We start from the raw sequence: 12,973 nt of genomic DNA, 5'->3' as shown, positions 1-12,973 counted from the left end.
TTCCAGGTCTCTATTGTATGATATTATCTCTCTCCATGGTTGGTATATCAGCATTCGCTCGGTTCTCCGACATCTTCTCGAAAAGCCTATTGCCCATCTCCTACTGTATTAGGAGCCACAACCATGTTAAGAGTGTAAACATTTGGCAAAATCCTACAACGCCGCATTTCTCTATAGAACGCCAAAGCAACATCAGCTCTACGCAAATCAAGGTCCTGCCCTTATGGGTAAAGGGATCGTTCTGTGGGGTATATGAATTGGATTCCGATTCCTTTTCCTCCATTTCCCAGAAATTGTGGGGTTTGTAACGGTGGGTTCTTTCGGAATCGAATTGGGCAAACTCAAAAACTGACGAATTGGGAATTTGTTCATCGAATTGGGTTTTCTGGAGTTAAATTCTTGGATTGATTCGAGAGTTCAAATCAACTTCTTGGATTGTGATTATATACATATATATATATATATATATAATGTTAAGGATTCTGCAACATAAGAGATGAAGTATTTGAAATATTCATATCTTCTTTGAGATAGTGTAGTATTGTTTTTCTTTTGCTAAAAAATTTCAGGCATGTTTGCTGTTTATTTTTTAGGATGGTTTGTGGTGCGATTTTGCAGAACAGAGAATATGCATGGACACAGTAATAGCACGATCAACTAGCCCTTTCATGTTTTTTTTTTTTTTTTTTTCATAAAAGCCAGCAAAGTATCCATTTCTGAGTTTAAAAACAAATTCACATCTAAAGCCTAATTCCCCTAAATTGACAAAAACCTTGAAGCAGTAGAACCATGCGGAGTGTTTGTGTGCTAAAGGCAAAGGGTTTAAATTTATTTTTTGGACAAGATGAAGACTTAGGTAGATTTCGGTGTGGGGTGTATGAAATGTGTGGGGGTGTGAGGGTATTTTTGGTTAGTAAGTGGGGTGTATTAAGATATTTTTTTAAGTTTAAAAAGTAAGTGTAGTGTGTTTTAAGTACGTGTGGTGTATTCAACAATATGTGGGGTGCTAATAAAGCAGCCATTTCTTTATTCTTTATAATTAGTACCTCACAATATGCTAGCAATAATGTGATTCAATCACTTGTTCATTAAATATCATTTTCTCTATTTTTAAACACGTTCAAAACATCTTAAGAGGCTGTAATACCGGTTATAAAAAAAGATCTTTCGCACGCGGATAATAATATGATTAAATTAGTTGTCAAATAATTGTTTTTTTTTTTGAACAAACGATATTATCTACACTAAGGGAGAGGGGGTGGGCTTAGCCTCACAATGGGCTATCAATAATGTAATTCAATCAGTTGTTTTTTTGTTTTTTTGAACAAACGATATTATGTACACTAAGGTCTTTGGAGAGTGGTGAACCATTTGGGATTGCTTTCAAGTTTGGGGGGAGGGTTGGACATTTTCCGGAGTGATGAATGATTTTGATTAATTTTTTCCGGAGAAATGATAAATAGGATTATTAACAGAGAATTGTTATTGCCCTCTAAAATTTCAAATTTTTTTCTTTGGTGGTATCCACATGTTTTATATATGGCATTTGAATCACATTAAAGAGGAAAGCTTGACTCCTTAAGATTGAGGAGGAGTACTTCTTTAAGATGTTTTGTTACCGATTTACGAAACTTTGTGCATATAATTGAAATCGTGTATATGGTAAATCACATTATAAAGGTCATATCTACAAAATAATAATAATAATAATAAAATATAAATTTTTTATAGTATGATTTATAATATGAACGGTTTTCACCAGATGCACGAAGTTTCATAAATCAGTAACAAAGTATGTGGAGAAGAAACTCCTCCTTAATCTCATCTATTGAGGAGCTAAGTTAATTTCTTACCTAAATAAAAATAATAATCAAATGGCACAACCAAACTCGAGGAAAAGGGTTTGAGGAAGCCAAGCAACTTTTTCCATTGGACTCTCGTTTTGCAATGGGGATGGAGATGTGGGTTATTTCTAAGTTTGCATTTTTGTATTCAAATTCCAATTTCATCTCTATATATAAAGCCAAGCCTAAAGTGAATAGTATTTTTGGGGTCACAAGCATTACAAAAAATAAGTGGACAAAAATGCCTCCAAAGCTAAAAAGTTCAAAAGCAACCCAAAATAATGCATCAAATGTGGTGGGGGTATTTTCATTATTTTAATAGTGTTTTTTTTTTAATAATTAATTTTTTTTTGTATAGTTTTTTTTTTCTTCAAATAATTAGCACCTCATAATAGGCTAATAATAATGTGATCCAATCAGTTGTTTATTAAATATTATTTTCTTTATTTTTAAACACGTTCAAAACATCTTAAGAGGTTGTAATGCCGGTTGTAAAAAAGGTCTTTCGCATGCGGATAATAATGTAATTAAATTAGTTGTCAAATGATTGTTTTTGTTTTGAACAAACATGTTATCTACACTAAGGGAGAGAGGGTGGGTTTAGCCTCACAATGGGCTAGCAATAATGTGATTCAATCAGTTGTTTATTTGTTATTTGTTTGTTTTTTTTGAACAAACGATATTATCTATACTAAGGGGAAAATGGTGGGCTTAGTCTCACAATGGGCTAGTAATAATGTGATTTAATCAGTCGTTTATTAAATATTATTTTCTCTATTCTTAATATAAATTCAATAGAAACTGATTTTATTATGTGGATTCAGCTGCTTTAATTGATTTATGAGGGGTTTCTTCTAGCATGATCTAAGATAATTCATTTACTTCAAATATTTGACTTTTCTTTTGTCAATTTACGCATATAAATACATTTAAAACGTGTAAGTCACGAGTATCATATCATGATTCAAAAAATGTCTTCTACACGCGTGTGAGCGCATGCATGAAGGCTTATGAATCATAAACTAAACACAATAGTTTGGTTGTAGTTGGACGTGCGTGGGTGCTTGGTGAATCAAGAAACTTCATGGATCTGGGATACCCAACAATCAAGAAGCATACAATATAAGTTAGGAATGAAGACTGTCATATCAGTTGGCTACACCAAAAAGTTTTTTTGGCATCAAGAGGATTATTCTTCCATAGAAATTTCAAAAGATGAGAAAGTTGAACTAATCAAATTTCAACAAATTTGAAAAGTCAACTATTTATATATATGAGGATCCTGATTGATGTGTTATGATGATTTGAAGAACGACCTTGAAGTTATGGAGTGAGACATTCATTTAAAATTAACAAAAAATTGTAATAATTAGAAAACAGGTTGTCTAAATAGTGGGGTACTCATTGACGCATGACCTAAAATAGAAGATGTCACATCTCAAGCTCGACTCCGCTGTAGCACGATATTGTCCGTTTTAGGCTCCGACCACGTCTGGGAACTCACACGAGAACTTCCCAGTAGGTCACCCATCCTAGGAATGTTCACGCCTGAACACGCTTAAGTCCAGAGTTCCGATGAACTTCGAAGCCAATGAGCTCCCAAAAGGCCTCGTGCTATATGGAGGTGAGTATGTATATATAAGGCACATCACACCCTTTCCGTTGATCGATGTGGGATGTCATAGAGGAAAAATCATACAGTTTACTTTTTAAGTGTTTAAGGAACAAGATTGGCAGGTTCTAAGTTGGAATAATGTAATTTTCATCTTAAGAGGCTGTAATGTCGGTTATAAAAAAAATATTTTGAACGTGGATAATAATGTGATTAAATTAGTTGTCAAATGATTGTTTGGGTGAGCTTAACCTTACAATGGGCGAACAATAATGTGATTCAATCAATTGTTTTTTTTTTTTTTTGAACAAACGATATTATCTACATTAAGAAGGAGAGGGTGTGCTTAGTCTCATAATGGGCTAACAATAATGTGATTCAATCAGTTGTTTATTAAATATTATTTTCTCTATTCTTAATATAAATTTAATAGAGACTTATTTTATTATGTGGATTTAGCTGCTTTAATTGATTTATGAGGGGTTTCTTCTAGCACGATCTAATATTATTCATTTACTTCAAATATTTGACTTTTCTTTTGTCAATTTACGCATATAAATACATTTTAAACGTGTAAATCACGCATAGCATGCCGTGATTCAAAAAATACCTTTTGCACGTGTGTGAGCGCGTGTATGAAGGCTAGTGAATCATAAACTAAACACAATAGTTTGGTTGTAGTTGGACGTGCGTGGGTGCTTGGTGAATCAAGAAACTTCATGGATCTGGGATACCTAACAATCAACATGCATGCAATATAAGTTAGGAATGAAGACTGTCGTATCAGTTGGCTATACCAAAAAGATTTTTTGGCATCCGGAGGATTATTCTTCCATAGAAATTTCAAAAGATGAGAAAGTTGAACTAATCAAATTTCAACAAGTTTGAAAAATCAACTATTTATATATATGAGGATCATGATTGATGTGCTACGTTGATTTGAAGAACGATCTTGAAGTTATGGAGTGAGACATTCATTTAAAATTAACAAAAAAAAAATGTAATAATTAGAAAAAGGGTTGTCTAAATGGTGGGGTACTCATTGACACATGACCTAAAATAGAGGAAAAGTCATACAGTTTACTTTTTAAGTCTTTAAGGAACAAGCGTGGCAGGCTCCAAGTGGGGATAATGCAATTTTCATCTTAAGAGGTTGTAATGCCAGTTACAAAAAAGGTCTTTCGCACGCGGATAATAATGTAATTAAATTAGTTGTCAAATGATTGTTTTTTTTTTTTTGAAAAAATGATATTATCTACACTAAGGGAGATGGAGGTGGGCTTAGCCTCACAATGGGCTAGCAATAATGTGATTCAACCAGTTGTTTATTTATTTTATTTTTTTTTTGAACAAACGATATTATCTACACTAAGGGAGGGGTGAGCTTAGCCTCACAATGGGCTAGCAATAATGTGATTTAACCAATTGTTTATTAAATATTATTTTCTCTATTATTAATATAAATTCAATAGAGACCGATTTTATTATATGGATTCAATTACTTTAATTGATATATGAGGATTTTTTTTTAGAATGATCTAAGACTATTTATTTACTTCAAATATTTGACTTTTCTTTTGTCAATTTATGCATATAAATACATTTAAAACGTGTAAGTCATGCGTAACATGTCGTGATTCAAAAAATGTCTACTGCACACGCGTGAGCGCGTGCATGTCATAAACTAAACACAATAATTTGGTTGTAGTTAGACGTGCGTGGGTGCTTGGTGAATCAAGAAACTTCATGGATCTAGGATACCTAACAATCAACACGCATACAATATAAGTTAGGAATGAAGACTGTCGTATCAGTTGGCTATACCAAAAGATTTTTTTAGAATCCAGAGGATTATTCTTCCATAGAAATTACAAAAGATGAGAAAGTTGAACTAATCAAATTTCAACAAGTTTGAAAAATCAACTATTTATATATATATGAGAATCATGATTGATGTGTTACGTTGATTTGAAGGGCGGTCTTGAAGTTATGGAGTGAGACATTCATTTAAAATTAACAAAAATAATGTAATAATTAGAAAAAGGATTGTCTAAATGGTGGGGTACTCATTGACACATGACCTAAAATAGAGGAAAAATCATATAGTTTACTTTGTAAGTCTTTAAGGAACAAGAGTGGCAGGTTCCAAGTTGGAATAATGCAATTTTCATCTTAAGAGGTTGTAATGCCAGTTATAAAAAAGGTTTTTCGCAAGTAAATAATAATGTGATTAAATTAGTTTTCAAATGATTGTTTTTTTTTTCTTTGAGCAAATGATATTATCTATACTAAGGGGGATGGATGTGGGCTTAGCCTCACAATGGACTAGCAATAATGTGATTCAATCAGTTGTTTATTTGTTTTTTTTTTTTTGAACAAACAATATTATCTACACTAAAGGGGGAAGGGGGTGGGCTTAGCCTCGTAATGGGCTAACAATAAAATGATTTAATCAATTGTTTATTTAATATTATTTTCTCTATTCTTAATATAAATTCAATAGAGACTGATTTTATTATGTGGATTCAACTGTTTTAATTGATTTATGAGGGGTTTCTTCTAGCATGATCTATGATTTATTCATTTACTTCAAATATTTGACTTTTCTTTTGTCAATTTACGCATATAAATACATTTAAAATGTGTAAGTCACGCGTAGCATGATTCAAAAAATGCCTTATGCACGCGCATGAGCCCGTACATGAAGGCTAGTGTATGGAAATTAAACATGTATAATGTAACTTTTTTTTTCTTCCAAACTTTATAAATGGCTTAGTGTTTGTAAAATATTAGAGGCAAAGTAGGGACGTTTGTATCATATCTCAAAATTAAAATTTTGTTGGTATAATCTACATTTTGTTTGTGCAACCAAAAAAAAGTACTGAAAATGGACAGAAAACAATTTGTAAGACTCGAATGCATGTTGAGCATGACTAGAATATTTATGGTGATAATCGATTGATGACTGATCGAATGAAAATACTTACGCCGATAGAAGTTAGCGTGATAAACACAGAATTAAACCTACTAGCTAGCTCGACCGTTTCAATCATACGGATGTACAATAATCGACTTGACTCCATGGATAAGTGCTCTGCCTTGTTGCAATCCAAGGAATGGTTTTGCGATCAACAAGTCTGCTCCTGCATATTCTTTTGTTTATCCAATGGTGGCATCTTGGACGTAAGAAGAAGGGACGAGTAATTGTTGTCCATCAAAGGAGTACGTAATTTCGGGTTTCGATGGGGCTTTAGCCCTTTGTTACCGTGGCCGGAGAAACTCTAGATTTTTGGATGCTATTGATGTAACCCTTGTGTTGGTCCTTTGTATTATTGAATTATGAATGCAATTTCTATATTTTCTTGATGTCACTTTCAGTATTTATCTTGACAAGAACATGAGTGATAATTACTAATTGGCGATGCCTTATCATGTGGGACAAGGCAATTTTGGCCTTAATAGCTTGACTTCAACTGAGAACAATTGGCTGCTATGCAACGCCAACAAGTAACAACTAGAGATGTTTACTTGTTGGCTAACTAATGGTAAATTCTTGTAGACTAGCTAATGGCAGACTCTTGTAGGCTAGCTAGAGATGTTTACTTGCAAACGACTCATATGACTTCTAAGTTTTCAAGTGATGGAGATCGGCATTTTATTGGCTTCATCGTCTCCTTATTTGGTTTTCTTTTTCATTTCTTTTTTGTCACCACTCAATGACTCATCACCCATCCCATCCCCTTATTTTTCTAGGTTTGTTTTGTGAAGAATAATACTTGTGTTCACGTTTTTGGGATGAGATTATTTTCCCACTTACAAATAGATAAATATTATAATTGGAATCTTTCAATTTCTTAATCTTCATTTACAAAATATCTCCACAAAAAATCTTCAAATGAAGATTAAGAAATTGAATGATTCTAATTAAAAAATTCTCCAGTGAAAGATACTTTATTTGTAAGTGGGAGAATGAGCTATCTCTCAAGTGGGGGACGTAAGTGTTGGCATAAAGTTTTTTGTGATGGAAATATTGGCGATTGGGATGCTACTTCTTCTACAACAAATCACATAAAATTAATTTTAATATATCACAATTTTATTACCACAATTTATTAAATATAACCAAATATGATAAAATACTCATCTCTTGTAGGTAGAGAACTCTCTTCATTGATCACTGATTATAACAAGATTTGAGGTTGAGGTGTGTAAATTCACTGTCCTTAAGAGTTGATTTTGCCCATCTAAGACAATGTCTTGGTGTAACAGGTTATAGCGCCCTACCCTCCATCATACAACAACCTATAATCCTCGGAAGTATACACACTCAATACTTAGATCGAGTAAACAACTCGATTCTTTCCTTTGGTATGTAAAACTTTTGAAGGATATATCACTTTGAAGAGTGATGATTCAATAATGGATAAAAGGATGGCTACAGCGGTGTTTTTTTTTCTTTTTTGGTTTGGGAAAGGAATAGATGAGAATATATTTATATGAAAACAAAATGGTCTAAAACGTTAGACTATATAATTACCCAATTAATGGGTTAATCAAGATGATACTTTTCAATGTATAACTCCCTCATTTAACTCTCAATTATAATATGAATGAAATGAATTGGCTAGCTAGAAATAAGACTATAAGTGATGAAACGACCATGCAATAATATCAAATAAAAAACAATAATATGGCATAGTGAATGGGAGGAAAACAAACGGTTGCATTGAATTTGTATTTTGAAATACTCAACAAAATTTCAACATTTTGGATAATATTTGTGTTCGCCTCATGGGAGAACTTACTTGTCCCTCATTTACGATTAACATATTTTCGCATCTTCACCGTACGATTAACGTATCTTCACTTTACGTTGAGCTATTTGTTTACGTTGATTGAGCAAATTGTAGAGTTTCTCTGTGAAATATGAGCGCTTAGGATTGCTGCCTTTATTTTTAGTTTTTAATTTATTGCTTTTATTATTTTTATGTTGCTGTAATAATTATTTTTTCTTGATATTTATGAAGTTAATTAGATCAGAAATGGTTTTTCATATCATATGTTCAGAAATGGTGGGACTATCCATAGGAGAAAAAACATTTTATACAGGGTGGCTTTGCTCAGGACATTCGTTCTAATGACCGAAAAAGATCGACTCCTCGGCCCATCAATGTCAAAACTGGAGTCATTTCCCAGGTTAATACCTGTCATGTTTCAACAAAAATAATGGATTTTATTTTTTGGTGTGACATGAAATTTTACACATTTTGTTATAATTTCCGTTCTTTGTGGCCGTTGCCCAGGCAAATGGCTCGGCAAGGGTCAGGATGGGTGCTACAGATGTCGTTGCCAGTGTGAAGGTATAACTGCGGTCTTGATCTAAAGCGCATGCTTACTTTTACATGCTATTGCCAGTGTAAACATCTGGCGAAATCCTACAACGCCGCATTTCTCTATAGAACGCCAAAGCAACATCAGCTCTACGCAAATCAAGGTCCTGCCCTTTGGTTAAAGGGATCGTTCTGTGGGGTATATGAATTGGATTCCGATTCATTTTCCCCAATTTCCCAGAAATTGTGGGGTTTGTAACGGTGGGTTCTTTCGGAATCGAATTGGGCAAACTCGAAAACTGACGAATTAGGAATTTGTCCATCGAATTGGGTTTTCTGGAGTTAAATTCTTGGATTGATTCGAGAGTTCAAATCAACTTATGACCGACTAACCTTGATGGAGGGGCAGAGGATGAAGAAAATGGCGGGCAATGAGCTCTGACTCTCTGATTCACTGCGGCAATTACAATCGTCGAGCAACAAGCGAGCACCGTCGTGCATTGAATACAATGTCGAGCAGAAGCAACGGGAAGAAAGAAAATAAAATTGGTCTTTTGAGAGTGGTGAACCATTTGGGATTGCTTTGAGGTTTGGGGGGAGGGTTGGACATTTGCTGGAGTAATGAATGATTTTGATTAATTTTTTTCCGGAGAAATGATAAATAGGATTATTAACAGAGAATTGTTATTGCCCTTTAAAATTTAAAATTTTCTTTTTTGGTGATATCCACATGTTTTATGTATGGCATTTGAATCACATTAAAGAGAAAAGCTTGACTCCTTAAGATTGAGAAGGAGTAATTCCTTAATATGCTTTGTTATACCGACTTACGAAACTTCTTGCATATAATCGAAATCGTGTATAAGTTAAATCATATTATAAAGGTCATAACTACAAAATAATAATAATAATAAAATATAAAATCTTTATAGTGTGATTTATAATATGAACGATTTTCACCAAATGCATTTAATTTTGTACATCAGTAACAAAGTATGTTGAGAAGAAACTCCTCCTTAATCTCATCTATTGAGGAGCTAAGTTAATTTCTTACCTAAATAAAAATAATAATCAAATGGCACTACCAAACTCGAGGAAAAGGGTTTGAGGAAGCTAAGCAACATTTTCCATTGGACTCTCCTTCTGCGATGAGGATGGAGATGTGGGTTATTTTATTTCTAAGTTTGTTGAGGACACGTTTGCTTTCTTGTATTCAAATTTCAATTTCATCTCTATATAAAAAGGCAAGCCTAAAGTGAATAGTGTTTTAGAGGTCACAAGCATCACTAAAAATAAGTGGACAAAAATGCTCTCAAAATAATGCATCAAATGTGGTAGGAGTATTTTCGTCATTTTAACAATGTTATTTAATAATTAATATTCTTTTGGACAGTTTTTTTTTCTTTTTTTTTCAAATAATTAGTATCTCACAATAAGCTAACAATAATGTGATTTAATCAGTTGTTTATTAAATATTATTTTCTCTATTCTTAATATAAATTCAATAGAGACCGATTTTATTATGTGGATTCAGCTGCTTTAATTGATTTATGATGGGTTTCTTCTAGCATGATCTAAAATTATTCATTTACTTCAAATATTTGACTTTTCTTTTGTCAATTTACGCATATAAATACATTTAAAACATGCAAGTCATGCGTAGCATGCCGTGATTCAAAAAATGCATTATGCATGCTCGTGAGCATGTGCATGAAGGCTAGTGAATCATAAACTAAACACAATAGTTTGGTTGTAGTTGGATGTGCGTGGGTGCTTGGTGAATCAAGAAGGGAGTTTTAATGAAACACTCCCGGTATTGTTCACTTTAAAGAAAAATGACAATTTTACTCTAAAAATTCACTCCTGGTACTATTCACTCACAATAGCTTTTTGTCATTTTGATTAAAACTCAAAGTTTTCAAGCCCTTTTCATTAGTTTTCCTAATCAAGAAACTTCATGGATATGGGATACCCAACAGTCAACACGCATACAATATAAGTTAGGAATGAAGATTGTCGTATCAGTTGGCTATACCAAAAGATTTTTGGCATCCAAAAGATTATTCTTCCATAGAAATTTCAAAAGATGAGAAAGTTGAACTAATCAAATTTCAACAAGTTTGAAAAATCAACTATTTATATATATGAGGATCCTGATTGATGTGTTACGTTGATTTGAAGAACGGTCTTGAAGTTATGGAGTGAGACATTCATTTCAAATTAACAAAAAAATGTAATAATTAGACAAATGGTTGTCTAAATGGTGGGGTACTCATTGACACATTACCTAAAATAGTGGAAAAATCAAACAGTTTACTTTTTAAGTCTTTAAGGAACAAGAGTGGCAGGTTCCAAGTTGGGATAATGCAATTTGCATCTTAAGAGGCTGTAATGCCAGTTATAAAAAATGTCTTTCGTAAGTGGATAATAATGTAATTAAATTAGTTGTCAAATGATTGTTTTTTTTAACAAATGATATTATACGTTAAGGGAGAGGGGGTGGGTTTAGCCTCACAATAAGCTAGTAATGATGTGATTCAATCAGTTGTTTATTTGTTTTTTTTTTTTAACAAACGATATTATCTATACTAACGGAAAATGGGAGTGGGCTTAGTCTCACAATGGGCTAGCAATAATGTGATTCAATCAATTGTTTGTTAAATATTATTTTCTCTATTCTTAATATAAATTCAATAGAGACCAATTTTATATGTGTATTCATCTACTTTAATTGATTTATGAGGGGTTTCTTCTAGCATGATCTAAGATTATTTATTTACTTCAAATATTTGACTTTTCTTTTGTCAATTTACACATATAAATACATTTAAAATGTGTAAGTCAAGCGTAGCATGCCATAATTCAAAAAATGTCTTATGCACGCGCGTGAGCGCGTGCATGAAGGCTAGTGAATCATAAACTAAACACAATAGTTTGGTTGTAGTTGGACGTGCGTGAGTGCTTGGTGAATCAAGAAACTTCATGAATCTGGGATACCTAACAGTCAACACGTAAACAATTAGAAATGAAGACTGTTGTATTAGTTGGCTATACCAAAAGATTTGTTGGCATCCGGAGGATTATTCTTCCATAGAAATTTCAAAAGATGAGAAAGTTGAACTAATCAAAATTTCAGCAAGTTTGAAAAATCAACCATTTATATATATGAGGATCTTGATTGATATGTTACGTTGATTTGAAGAATGGTCTTGAAGTTATGGAGTAAGACATTTATTTAAAATTAACAAAAAATGTAATAATTAGAAAAATGGTTGTCTAAATGGTGGGGTACTGATTGACACATGACCTAAATAGAGGAAAAATTGTACAATTTACTTTTTTAAGTCTTTAAGGAACAAGAGTGGCATGTTCCAAGTTGGAATAATGCAATTTTCATCTTAAGAGGCTGTAATGCCAGTTATAGAAAAGATTTTTCGCACGCGGATAATAATGTGATTAAATTTGTTGTCAAATAAATTTTTTTTTTTGAACAAATGATATTATCTACACTAAGGGGGAGGGGGTGAGCTGAACTTCACAATGAGCTAGCAATAATGTGATTCAATCAGTTGTTTATTTGTTTTTTTTTTTTTTGAACAAACGATATTATCTACACTAAGGGGGAGGGGGTGGGCTTACCCTCACAATTGGCTAGTAATAATATGATTCAATCAGTTGTTTATTAAATATTATTTTCTCTATTCTTAATATAAATTCAATAGAGACTGATTTTATTATATGAATTCAACTGCTTTAATTGATTTATGAGGGGTTTCTTCTAGCATAATCTAAGATTATTCATTTACTTCAAATATTTGACTTTTCTTTTGTCAATTTACGCATATAAATACATTTAAAATGTGCAAGTCACGCATAGCATGCCATGATTCAAAAAATATCTTCTGCACTCGCATGAGCGCGTGCATAAAGGCTAGTTTTTCATTAATTAGAGTTGTTTAAAATCTAAACTTGGAAAAAGAAATTCGAAGTACGATGTAATTGCTTAATGATATGAACCGTTTAATAATATTAAAAATAGACAATATCGATTGTCAAGCAACATTGCATAGCTAAAAAGAAAAGAGACGATAGAAGGAGAAAACATAAGTCACAAGGCATGAGATAATATTCGGTAAATTATGTGTAAGACAACACACTTGAGTGCACATTAGTGTTCAAAAGGATTA

The sequence above is a fragment of the Pyrus communis genome, chromosome 9 (genome assembly GCF_041283825.1).
Source record: "Pyrus communis isolate YQ-2024b chromosome 9, ASM4128382v1, whole genome shotgun sequence".
Lineage (NCBI taxonomy): Eukaryota > Viridiplantae > Streptophyta > Magnoliopsida > Rosales > Rosaceae > Pyrus > Pyrus communis.
Note: the sequence above shows the minus strand (reverse complement) of the source record.